At 37.6% G+C, this 13,686-nt stretch overlaps 1 long non-coding RNA gene across 2 annotated transcripts; it reads right to left on the bottom strand.

Moving 5' to 3' along the window:
* Positions 1-224: 224 nt before the first annotated feature.
* On the bottom strand, positions 225-5,966 carry LOC311027213. Of its 2 annotated transcripts, XR_014598575.1 has the most exons (4): positions 5,952-5,966; positions 4,246-4,270; positions 2,710-2,734; positions 225-1,149 (listed from the first exon to the last, which is right to left on the bottom strand). It is a non-coding gene; the product is annotated as an uncharacterized lncRNA (long non-coding RNA). The 2 variants fall into 2 exon arrangements; XR_014598576.1 differs by lacking the exon at positions 5,952-5,966 and having other exon boundaries at positions 4,246-4,599.
* Between the last annotated feature and the right edge of the window lie 7,720 nt (positions 5,967-13,686).

Genomic DNA, 13,686 nt, shown 5'->3' with positions numbered 1-13,686 from the left:
TATATATCAAGGTTTATATTGAATATGAGGACTTCAGTTGTTGTGTGAGTGTGATGACAGATGAGTTCTTCTGGTAGCTGAAGAAGGTTGAGTCTGCAGACAGGGAACAGCCAGGTCCTCCTCACAGATCGTCTGTCTGTTTATTTCAGGTTAAACAACACAACACTTACAGACTCAAACAATGTGTGTACAAATAATAATATAATTGAACTGGATAATAATTAATACAATGTATGTAGTTGTATTACTTTTACACTTATTAACACTATTCAAGTTAACAAAGTGTGAAGATAATTACAATCAAAACAAACCTTTGGATACAAACCAACAGATCTCAGAAACAGCAGCACCGTTCAGGAACAACTACACGACTTTTCTAGTATAAATGACTTTTCAAATTTACAAGCTTCAATTTTTAATCAGAGTGTATTTCAAGTCCAATGTTTTCTGATAAAATTGTAATTTTCAATTCAAAAGTTAAAATAGTAAGCAATAGTTGTTTTCTACAGTCTTTGGAATAAACTTGTTCTCAATTTTTTGTTCAAATCAATTTAGGAGAAAAACAATTCTCTTAAGCTTCAATTATTAATTATGTAATTATACAGTATTTCAAAAAAATTGAATATGTTATTCAATTTGAAAAACAGTTATATTTTTCAAAAATAATGAATTGCAAATTGTAAAGATCCAAAGATCTTTGGTTCAGAGGATGGGTATAGAGATAGATAGAGATTGAGAGCAGAGATCTCTCAGAGTTCTGGTCAAAGGTAGATCAGGTTCTTGGATTGAGGAGAGGTGACAGGAAAGAATGAGCACGAGAGAAAGAGACTCTCAAGATTCCAAAAATAGTCAGATCCAGGCACTTTTCAACCCGAGTATTCAGTAGTCAAGTTCTCAATATTCAAAGTTTCAAGGCAAGGTTTCAATATCAAGGTTTTTCAATGTTGGTTCAAGATCACAAGAGATAGAGTCACAATGTTTGACAGATTAGAGGGATAGACAGGTAGAATGTCACAATTTAGACAGAGGGGTAGATATGACAGGATAGAATGAAGAGCCAATATTTAAGTCAGAGTGGATAGAAGATATACAAAGATCGAAAGCCAATATGATAGGGGAGAGGAGAGGAGAGAGGCTGGACAGCCGGACCTGTAAGACAGAAAAATAATAATACATTAGACAGTTTCAATGTAAGAAATCAAATGAAGTAACTTCTACCCAAAGATAAAATATCAGTAATAAGGTGTCTTCACATGAACAGTCTAAAAACATAATCACTAACAAATAGCCCTAGTATTACTACATTTCTGGTTTTGCCAGATTTATGTGAAAGACAATGGTGTTATGAAATGCATCTAGTCAGTGGGCTGTTTTACAAGACTCAGTATATCACTGCCACTTTGGTAAGTGTGTATAGGCAACATCCACTAATTTGAAGCTCAGTGCTGAAATTCAGCATTTCATTCATGTCTGTGAACTTACTGTTGAGTCACCGCAGGGTTGCTGACACTGATGGTCTGCAGTTAGACAGGGAGTAGGGGGGTAATGAAATAGCCTCTTTACTTTACTTTTAGTATTATGTTTCAATTTGTAGTCTTAAGAGCTCTTTATCAAGACTGTAAGATTTTATATTAATTTAAGTTTAAATAAACCTTCAACCTTATGCACTCAAGTGCAAGTAACGATAACTAGAGGATACATGTTCATCAACTACCTATTTTTTCCTGACTAACGACACTATGATGAGATGGCAGCACTGTCATTTAACGTTAATTGTGATGATAATAAACGGTCATATTCTTTGACGAAAAAAGACGAGGCAAAAATGTAGTTTAAACCTTCCGTCTTTTCTCCCTCTCTGTGGCTTGTCCCTTTGTCTCTCTCTCTCTCAAACACACTCAAGTGGTGGGTGAGAGTGTGACTGACCCACGTATCACTACTGAAGGTGTTCGGAGGACTCAGGAGTTACTGCAAAGCTGCATCGTTCATCATTCAACCAGGTGTTAGAGTGGGCCGGAACAGTACCTTCAGTTAATAAGTCAATTCATCTGATCAGCAGGTTTATACATGTGTTTCATTCTGCAGCACTCGCTGTAGCAAGTGTCTGTGGTTAGTTCAGGTGTCTGTAATAACAGTAGGGCAGTGGAGTGTCTGTTATCTGAACTGCTAAAGTCAGCTGAACAGGTAAACTGGACTAAAATGTTTTGGTTTTCATCAACTAAAACTATGAAGAATAAAAATGACTAGAACTAATTAGCATTTTCGTTAAAAGACTAATACTAAATCTAAAATAGCTGCCAAAATGAACACTTTAAATCAATTTAAAGTATACATATTTATATAATCAAATAAATAATTATTTTGAAACAATTTTGAAGCAGAAATAATTATAAAACATTGTGTACATTTTACATTTACACGAATTAAATCAGTTTGCTTGTAAATGTCTTCTCGTGTTCCTTTATTAAGCAAAAAGCACATTACTTAATTTAATTATTATTAATTTTCATTGTGCACCACAAAGTTTTTTATTTACTCCTAAAATTTTCTCCTTAGAAAATTATATTCTTTTTCTGTTTTTAAATCTGTGTAAGGGCTCACATTCCATGTGGACCTGGGCATGAGGCAGAAAGAGGTCATTCTAAAATGTCAATCAAAGAAATATCAGGTTAGTGATAGCAAAATCAAAATCCATGTGTGTAAACTTACACTTCAGAGTCACCAACAGGGATGTCTGCAATTAGAGACAGGAAGGAGGGAGAGAGAAAGATTATCAGTTTCAGAAGCTACCTCATGATCTCACAGCTCATTTCAAGTCACACTACTATTTCAAGAAAGCTAAAATAAGGATCTACAGGAAGTCCTTCCTGCCTGTACAACCAATCTTGTCCGTGTCAAGACAGGGGGTCAGGAGGTGAAGCCTCACTCTTCACCCTAACAGACTTATGACTGATATAGACACTCCCGTCCACTCATACAACTATCACCCTCTTTAAAATGAAATAATCTGATTAATAACTGCACTATAACTTTACAGTACAATTGGGATTTGAGGTCCACCTCACACATTTAGCGTAAACATCCCTGTTAAGCCCACCAAGTCTGATTTTCACGCACAAAAAAATAAAAATACTGACCCAAGTGAGAACATGGATTGAGAACCATATTGATAAATCTTACCTCTTACTAGCTAATTTAATTTAGTCTCCAGTCCTGTCCTATAGCCTGTAAATGCCCTTTGAAATAGGCGTGACCAGACTTTTTGCTGTTATCAATGCAGAAAAAACTAAGACAAAACTGTAGTGGAAATTACTATCACAAATAAATATTTACAAATAAACAATAAATGTAATTGCAATTGTGCTCACTCACACTTGCAGTGTGTGACAGCTAGAACTTGCAGATTTTGCATCACTGATATTTATACATAGGTATTTATTATTAAAATTAAGGGAAGTCATAATATTTTGCTATTTGCACATGACATTAAAAACAACTTTATGAAAAGTAGTATTGAAAAGTATTAATTGATCATGCAGAGAGGTCATTGACAGTGCAATTGCAGACGGTATTTTTGTTATTGTCCACTTTAAGCCTCCCAGGTAAAAATTGTAATTGTTTTACATTTAGCAATATTATAATATAAACTACCCATGTCAACTATACATGCCTAATCATGCTTCTTGTCATTGTAATGAGTACAAATCAAGAAAAGAATGTGTACGTATTAGACTAAATGTGTGTGAGAGTGGCTCTAAAATAGCAACAACTTGACCACACAATGCGTGCAGGCTGCGCCAACAAATCATCTATTGCAGTTTTACACTATAAATGTTCTAAAAATACCTCTGTACTATTTATATGTCCTAGAAGTTCCCAGTAAAAGATGCCATACCAGTGTTTTACCCCTTCAGAAGCAATTACATAGGAATTTTATATACTGTGATATAATACCATTACCATCTATGTTTTGGTTTACACAGTGACAGAAATTTAAGACCACACCTGTAAGCTCCCGTAATATTCCCCACCAGTATTAATAAAGTACTCTCTTTATAGGACCTTTAAGATTTGCAATAATCTGTTCAGTGCATGCTGCATTCAATAGTCACAGTAAACTAAATAAAGGCAAAGCGTGATTTCAATCATGTATGAATGTTTTTTCTAAACAAAATAAAAAGATGTAAATTATTAAACCATTACCTACAGTCAATTAAATTTCAGTTAAAATATTGCTTTACTTACCAAAGTGTAGAGATCTGTGAATGTTCTGTTAAAGAGAAGAAACAATGTGACAAACTCAGTGAGCATGCATCTTTTCCATGTCAACTATAAACATCAGGTCCAGTGTGAATTATCCACGTTGCCATGTTCCACCTCGTCTAACATAAAATAGAGATAGTCTGGCTCTAAGTCACAACCGCAATATCGACATAATAAATATAAAATAAATATGATGTGCTTGAATGCAGCTTACACATTAAGACAAAATATCTACAGTAGAGCCTGCATACAGTATAGCCTGTATAGTAGATAGATAGATAACTACTGTTATTTAATACCAGCATTATTTATTCAAGCTCACTCATAAAGGTTGGCTCATTAGTGTGCAGTGTTTCCCCTAGAATTTTTTCAGGCCCGGTGGTACCCACCGAAAAAACCCTAAACAGACGAGACGGGATGGTGCAGTTGGATTAAGTCAGGCGGCACAGCAAGCAGTCTGCAATTCTGCCCTCGCAGCTTTGCATTCACACTGCTCCAGCACAAACGGGCTTTGGCCCGTTAGCCGGTAGTACATACGTCAGCACATCCTAATATATCTCTGCATATATTTCTCGACAACACTCGACCTGCATCAGCGAATGTGCGCACGAGCGGATCTGTGCGAGCAGGCAGCGCGAGGAAAGCGGATTTTGGACGGAGACACACAGCGGCATTTTTCTTATAAATGCACCGGTCCGGTTCCGGTACCGGTCCGGTTCCGCTCACACCACGAGTCTGGAGAGTGCAACAGCTTACCAAAATACAGTGTCAACTTTCCGTGTTTTCAAAGTAGAAAGCGACATCGTGGTGGTTTAACGAGGCGGAGCGGCATCAGAACAACATCAAGCACGTAAAGTACATGAAGAAGAACGTAGCGGGAGCGCGCGGCGAGGATTGTTGCGGACGCGCGTCGTGCGGAGCAAGTCTACTGTGCTGCGCGGAGGCGCTCCTAATGTAAATGATTATCGATTTATGAATAAATTGAGAGGTGGACTATTTTTGGCGTATTGATTTTTTTTTGGCCTGGCGGTAGGTCTCCCTGGACTGGCGGCCCCGCCAGGCCTGTACAATGTTAGGGAAACACGGGTGTGTAACACCTCTGCTTTATGTAGACTGGCCTTACATGCACATTCAACAATAAATTAAATTAAAATTAAACTCTCCAGTGTAAAGGTTAGTTAGACGGATAGATTGAAGAGATCCCTGGATCACATTAAACACCCATGGTTGCCTTAAGTTACCTAGCTGAGTGCTGCTAACAGCTAAAACTGCTGGTTTAAAACTGATCCCGAAACACACATCAACAGAATAATCAGTTAGCTTGTTACTGGTTATTTTTTTTTACATGTTCCTCTTTCACATTCATGTCAGGATAGATAGTGGAATTAGTGGAAACACATCTTTAAAAAGAAAAACGAAAATAAAATAAACCACTAAGCAGTTGTTTTGTCAGGTACCATGGCTAAAGTTAGCATTGGCCGCTATGCTAGCATGAGCATCGTCGCTAATATTAGCTAGCCAACAATATGCTTTACTCAGCTGTGTAGGGAAAATATTTCACCTATACATTCATGTTAGAATGCTGTATGAGTTAGAAACCACGTTTATAACTTAATAACTGTAATTTTTACTGCTTAAAACATTAACATTAGTATCATTAGATGGGAGAGAGGTTGAGAGTGACTCACCATTCAAGACTCAGCACAAAATGGCAAAGCTCCTGTGTTGCGCAGCAAACTTTGATTAAGGCGTTCAGGGGAACTCGGAAATTCTAGCGTCATATACAAAACACTTTGAAAATCAGACTTTAACTTTTATTTATAGACATTGCTTTGAATGTGTTGAATGGCTTCTATTTACGGCAATTTTGACTGGTGGCTGGTCAATACTATGTGACTGCTGAGTCAGTAAGTATGTAAAAGCAGTGACATTTCAAAGTGGAGCATGATAAAGAGGATTTGAAGGTTATCTCTATAGAGTTTCATTGTAAAAAAAAAGTATATTCAAAAAAGTAAATGTGGAAAGTGAATATGTGGAAAGTATGAAAAAGCTGAATATGTGCAAAAGTATGAAAAAGCTGAATAGCTGAAGAGAATATTCAAAAAGCTGAATATGTGAAAAGTATGAAAAAGCTGAATATGTGCAAAATTATGAAAAAAGCTAAATATTTGAAAATAATATTAAGAAAGCTTAATATCTGCAAACGTATGAAATAAGCTAAATAGCTGAACAAATATGAAAAACCTGAATATTTGAAAAGAATATGAAAGGCAAAAAAATGTTGAAGAGAAGTTGAAATGTCCTTAAAGAGCTGAACATTTTAATATTTGAATGTTCTTTTTGTTTTTAGTATTAGTAGGGTACTAATAGAACTAGAAGGAGTAGTATCAGTAGTAGTAGAAGCAGTAGTACTAGTAGTATGAGTAAAAGCAGTATTAGTAGTAGCAGTAGTATTAGCAGTAGTTATAGTAATATTAGTACAAGTATTAGTAGTAGTAGAAGTAGAAGTACTACTAGCACTAGTAATATTAGAATAAGTATTAGTAGTATTAGTAGTAGTAGAAGTACTACTAGTACTAGTAATATTAGTACAAGTATTAGTAGTATTAGTAGTAGTAGAAGTAGAAGTACTAGTAGTAGTAGTCCTAGTACTACTACAAGTAGTGGAGGTAGTATCAGTAGTAAACTAGAAGTAGTACCAGTACTAGTACAAGTACAAGTAGTGGACATGGTATCAGTAGTAAGCTAGTAGCAAAGGAGTAGAAGTACTTGTACAAGTTCAAGTAGTGGACGTAGTATCAGCAGTAGAAGAAGTAGTAGTAGTACTAGTACTACTACAAGTAGTGGAGGTAGTATCAGTAGTAGGCTAGTAGTAGGAGTATTAGAAATAGTATCAGTAGTAGGCTAGTTCTAGTAGTAGTAGTAGTAGTAGTACTAGTACTACTACAAGTAGTGGAGGTAGTATCAGTAGTAGGCTAGTAGCAAAAGGAGTAGTAGTACAAGTAAAAGTTTAAGTAGTGGACGTAGTATCAGTAGTAGAAGTAGTAGTAGTACTAGTACTACTACAAGTAGTGGAGGTTGTATCAGTAGTAGGCTAGTAGTAGTAGTAGTAGTAGTAGTAGTACTATTACAAATAGTGGACATAGTATCAGTAGTAGTACTAGTACAAGTTCAAGTAGTGGACGTAGTATCAGTAGTAGAAGAAGTTGTAGTAGTAGTATTACTACTACAAGCAGTGGAGGTAGTATCAGTAGTAGGCTAGTAGTATAAGTATTAGAAGTAGTATCAGTAGTAGTCTAGTAGTAGAAGTAGTAGTACTAGTACTAGTACTACTACAAGTAGTGGAGGTAGTATCAGTAGTAGGCTAGTAGTAGTAGTATTAGTAGTAGTACTATTACAAGTAGTGGACATAGTATCAGTAGTAGGCTAGCAGAATAAGTAGTAGTAGTACTAGTACAAGTATGAGCAGTGGACGTAGTATCACTAGTAGGCTAGTAGTAGAAGCAGTTGTAGTACTAGTACAAATACAAGTAGGGGACGTAGTATCAGTAGTAGGCTAGTAGTAGAAGTAGTAGTAGTAGTAGTCAGACAGACAGAGAGTGAGACAGAGAGAGATAGACAGACTTGTGTATACATTTTAAAGTTTAAATGGAGTTTCTAGGTGAAAGTATGTTTGAGCAGACGATGTTTGACAAAAAAAACTACAAATCCCACTGACTGCTCCTGTCTGCCGCTCCTGTCCGCCAATCAGAGCACACCTGCTGTCACTTCTAAAGATCAAAGCCACAGAGATCAAAGCCATCTACGCGCCTGTGTAACTGTCTAGAGCCTGTCTCTATTCCTCCATTTCGGAGGGTCCGAACAAAAGCTTCTCACGCTCACACCGAAAGTCGTATTGCCAAAATGTTCGCACCGTTAGCGCCACAAGACTCTGCTGAAGACACTGATCACTTTTATTTTTTCCTAGTGTCAGAAATGTGGACGCTAGGGCGAGTTAGAAATGTGTGATTTTCAGCATTTCTTTGAAAATCTGCTTCTCGATTTGCCTTAGATCGAATGAGAAGAAAAAGAGACTTGGCCGCACTTAGAGGTTGCTAGTTCAAATTCTGTAAATCTCACAGAGTTTTTGAGCACATTGTGAGAGACAGGACAAGTTTGTCTACAAAATTGGAAAATATCACGTGTGTAGAGTGAAGATCGTGGCCGGGAGGAGTTTGGAAAGGAAAAAACTCTGAGAAGCCCTCACACTCTAACTGATGATGTCACGCACTCTAGCCCAGAAGGTTCCGCGCAATACACACCCATTGAAAACTCAAAAAAAGTCTGAAAACAGCATCATATTTAAACACTGATCATTTAAAAACTGTAATAGATATCACAATGAAAAGTAATAGCTGAATAGCTGAAGGTTTTGTGAATGTTTTAAAATTTGAATGACGTCTGTAGGTGGAAGTATGCAGACTGCCATGCTTTTCAAAGAGGAGCATGTTAAAGAGGTTTTTAGGCTGATCTCCATAGGAATGCATTGAAAAAAAAATATGGAAAAGGCTGAATATATTAAAAAGTATGAAAGGTAGAAAAAAGGTTGAAAATCAGCACAAAAGAGCTGAAAAAGCTGAACATTTTGATAGTTCAATGGTTTTTGTAGCTGAAAGTATGCAGAAGTTAGAGACGACCAAAAAACGTACGGAAGAAGAATAAAAAAAATAAAAAAAACTAGAAAATGCATTTCCTGCGGAAATACGTGGAAATGCTTTAATGCTGAAGCAACACTGAAAAAAAAGCTGAATATTTGAAGAAAATATTAAAAAAGCAGAGTATTTGAAGAAAATATTAAAAAAGCTGAATATTTCAAGAGAATATTCAAAAAAGCTGAATATGTGCAAAAGTTTGAAAAAGCTGAATAGTTGAAGAGAATATTCAAAAAGCTGAATATGTGAAAAGTATGAAAAAGCTGAATAGCTGAAGAGAATATTCAAAAAGCTGAATATGTGAAAAGTATGAAAAAGCTGAATGTCTGTCCCTCTCTCTCTCTCTCTCTCTTTCTCTCTCATGTCTCACTCTCTGTCTGTCTCTCTCTCTCTGTGTGTCTCTCTCTGTCTCACTCACTCTCTGTCTGTCTGTCTCTCTGTCTGTCAGTCCCCCCCTCTCTCTATCTGTCCATCACGCTGACGATGTCATATGTCATGATGTCATATGTCATCTATCTGTCCATCACGCTCTCTGTCTGTCCCTCTCTCGCTCTATCTCTCTGTCTGTCCCTCTGTCTCTGTGTCTGTCCCTATCTCTTTCTGTGTCTGTCCCTCTCTCTCTCTGTCTCTCTGTCTGTCCCTCTGTCTCTGTGTCTGTCCCTCTGTCTCTGTCTGTCCCTATCTCTTTCTGTGTCTGTCCCGCTTTCTCTCTCTCTCTGTCTGTCTGTCTTTCTATCTGTGTGTGTGTGTGTGTGTGTGTGTCTGTGTGTGTGTGTGTGTGTGTGTGTGTGTGTCTGTCTGTCTGTCTGTCTTCTGTCAGAGAAGGATAAAATGGCCGACATTCAAACTTTATTATTGACAGTCATTGTTATTAGACAGAGAGTTAAAAAAAAATAGCTAAGCACTCCACCCCTACTGACTGCTCCTGTCCACCAATCAGTGCGCACCTGCTGCGCTTCTCAAGATCAAAGCCACACCCTCTGTCTGTGTGACTGTAAATCCTGTCAGAATTTTGGCTCGACGCACCCTCCAAACAAAAGCTTCCCACACTCACACCGAAACTCCTATTGATAAGAGATTTAAAAAAGCTAAATATGTGCAAAAGTATGAAAAAGCTGAATATTTGAAGAGAATATTGAAAAAGCTAAATATGTGCAAAAGTATGAAAAAGCTGAATATTTGAAGAGAATATTGAAAAAGCTGAATATGCAAAAAGTTTGAAAAAGCTGAATATTTGAAGAGAATATTGAAAAAGCTGAATATGCAAAAAGTTTGAAAGTATGCAGATTGCCATGCTATTCAAAGAGGAGCATGTTAAAGAGGTTTTTAGGCTGATCTCACCAGCCACTCATCACAGCTCATCACACCACTCGTGTCTCCATTTTAAAGTTTAAATGGAGTTTCTAGGTGAAAGTATGACCGAGCAGAAGACGTTTGACTAAAAAAACTACATTTCCCATTACTAAATGTAGTTTTTAGTACATTCCTGTCCACCAATCAGAGCACACCACTCGTGTCTCCATTTTAAAGTTTAAATGGAGTTTCTAGGTGAAAGTATGGACGAGAAGAAGACGTTTGACTAAAAAAACTACATTTCCCACTACTAAATGTAGTTCTTAGTACATTCCTGTCCACCAATCAGAGCACACCACTCGTGTTTCCATTTTAAAGTTAAAATGGAGTTTCTAGGTGAAAGTATGGTCGAGCTGAAGACGTTTGACTAAAAAAACTACATTTCCCACTACTAAATGTAGTTCTTAGTACATTCCTGTCCACCAATCAGAGCACACCACTCGTCTCTCCATTTTAAAGTTTAAATGGAGTTTCTAGGTGAAAATATGCCCTGAACTCAGCTGTCACTCAAGTACTACCGAGTACTAGCGAGTACTACCGAGTACTACCAAGTACTACCGAGTACTACTGAGTCTCAAGTACTGAGAACTACTAGGTACAATGTATTGTCAAACAGTTGAGTGCTTCGCACTCAACTGTTTCCCAGTACATGTCATTGAACTCAGCTGTCACTCAAGTACTACCGAGTACTACCAAGTACTACCGAGTACTACTGAGTCTCAAGTACTGAGAACTACTAGGTACAATGTATTGTCAAACAGTTGAGTGCTTCGCACTCAACTGTTTCCCTGTACAGGTCACTGAACTCAGCTGTCACTCAAGTACTACCGAGTACTACCGAGTACTACCAAGTACTACCGAGTACTACTGAGTCTCAAGTACTGAGAACTACTAGGTACAATGTATTGTAAAACAGTTGAGTGCTTCGCACTCAACTGTTAAGCAATACATGTCACTGAACTCAGCTGTCACTCAAGTACTACCGAGTACTACCGAGTACTACTGAGACTCAAGTACTGAGAACTACTAGGTACAGGTCACTGAACTCAGCTGTCACTCAAGTACTACCGAGTACTCCATTTTAAAGTTTAAATGGAGTTTCTAGGTGAAAGTATGGCTGAGCTGAAGAGGTTTGACTAAAAAAACTACATATCCCACTACTAATGTAGTTTTAGTACATTCCTGTCCTCCAATCAGAGCACACCTGCTGTCAGTTATGAAGATCAGTGCCACACAGTGCTGTCACCATGGCAACGGCCCTTGCTGCGTGTGTATGACTGCTTTGGAGCGTCTCTCTGCTTCTCTCTATCGCTCAATTCCCCCTCTGCGCATGGGTCCGAACAAAAGCATGCCACGCTCACACCGAAACTCCTATCGCCAAAATTTTCGCACCGTTAGCGCCACAAGACTCGGCTGAAGACACTGATGACTTTTATTTTTTCCTAGTGTCAGAAATGTGGACGCTAGGGCGAGTTAGAAATGCTGTTCATATCAGGTTTCTTTGAAAATCTGCTTCTAAATTAACATTGGAGCGGATGACGAGAAAACCTGACTTGGCCGCGCTTAGAGGTTGCTAGTTCAAATTCTGTAAAACTCACAGAGATTTTGAGCACATTGTGAGAGACAGGACAAGTTTGTCTACAAAATTGGAAAATATCACGTCTGTAGAGTGAAGATCGTGGCCGGGAGGAGTTTGGAAAGGAAAAAACTCTGAGAAGCCCTCACACTCTAACTGTTGATGTCACGCACTCTAGCCCAGAAGGTTCCGCGCAATACACACCCATTGAAAACTCAAAAAAAGTCTGAAAACAGCATCATATTTAAACACTGATAATTTAAAAACTGTAATAGATATCACAATGAAAAGTAATAGCTGAATAGCTGAAGGTTTTGTGAATGTTTTAAAATTTGAATGACGTCTGTAGGTGGAAGTATGCAGACTGCCATGCTTTTCAAAGAGGAGCATGTTAAATAGGTTTTTAGGCTGATCTCCATAGGAATGCATTGAAAAAAAAATATGGAAAAGGCTGAATATATGAAAAAGTATGAAAGGCTGAAAAAATGTTGAAGATATCCCGGAAAGAGCTGAAAAAGCTGAACATTTTGATAGCTGAATGGTTTTTGTAGCTGAAAGTATGCAGAAGCTAGAGGCGACCAAAAAACGTACGGAAGAAGAAAAATAAGAAAAACTAGAAAATGCATTTCCTGCGGAAATACGTGGAAATGCTTTAATGCTGAAGCAACACTGAAAAAAAAGCTGAATATTTGAAGAAAATATTAAAAAAGCAGAATATTTGAAGAAAATATTAAAAAAGCTGAATATTTCAAGAGAATATTCAAAAAGCTCAATAAGTGCAAAAGTATGAAAAAGCTGAATATTTGAAGAGAATATTAATAAAGCTGAATATGCAAAAAGTTTGAAAATCTGAATAGCTGAAGAGAATATTCAAAAAGCTGAATATGTGAAAAGTATGAAAGTATGCAGATTGCCATGCTTTTCAAAGAGGAGCATGTTAAAGAGGTTTTTAGGCTGATCTCACCAGCCACTCATCACAGCTCATCACACCACTCGTGTCTCCATTTTAAAGTTTAAATGGAGTTTCTAGGTGAAAGTATGACCGAGCAGAAGACGTTTGACTAAAAAAACTACATTTGCCATTACTAAATGTAGTTTTTAGTACATTCCTGTCCACCAATCAGAGCACACCACTCGTGTCTCCATTTTAAAGTTTAAATGGAGTTTCTAGGTGAAAGTATTGACGAGAAGAAGACGTTTGACTAAAAAAACTACATTTCCCACTACTAAATGTAATTTTTAGTACATTCCTGTCCACCAATCAGAGCACACCACTCGTGTCTCCATTTTAAAGTTTAAATGGAGTTTCTAGGTGAAAATATGCCCTGAACTCAGCTGTCACTCAAGTACTACCGAGTACTAGCGAGTACTAGCGAGTACTACCAAGTACTACCGAGTACTACTGAGTCTCAAGTACTGAGAACTACTAGGTACAATGTATTGTCAAACAGTTGAGTGCTTCGCACTCAACTGTTTCCCAGTACATGTCACTGAACTCAGCTGCCACTCAAGTACTACCGAGTACTACCGAGTACTAGCGAGTACTAGCGAGTAGTACTGAGACTCAAGTACTGAGAACTACTAGGTACAATGTATTGTCAAACAGTTGAGTGCTTCGCACTCAACTGTTTCCCTGTACAGGTCACTGAACTCAGCTGTCACTCAAGTACTACCGAGTACTACCGAGTACTACTGAGACTCAAGTACTGAGAACTACTAGGTACAATGTATTGTAAAACAGTTGAGTGCTTCGCACTCAACTGTTAGCCAATACATGTCACTGAACTCAGCTGTCACTCAAGT

The sequence above is a fragment of the Eutrigla gurnardus genome, assembly GCF_963514095.1.
Source record: "Eutrigla gurnardus genome assembly, chromosome: 16".
Lineage (NCBI taxonomy): Eukaryota > Metazoa > Chordata > Actinopteri > Perciformes > Triglidae > Eutrigla > Eutrigla gurnardus.
Note: the sequence above shows the minus strand (reverse complement) of the source record. Positions and strands in the feature narration are given on the sequence as shown.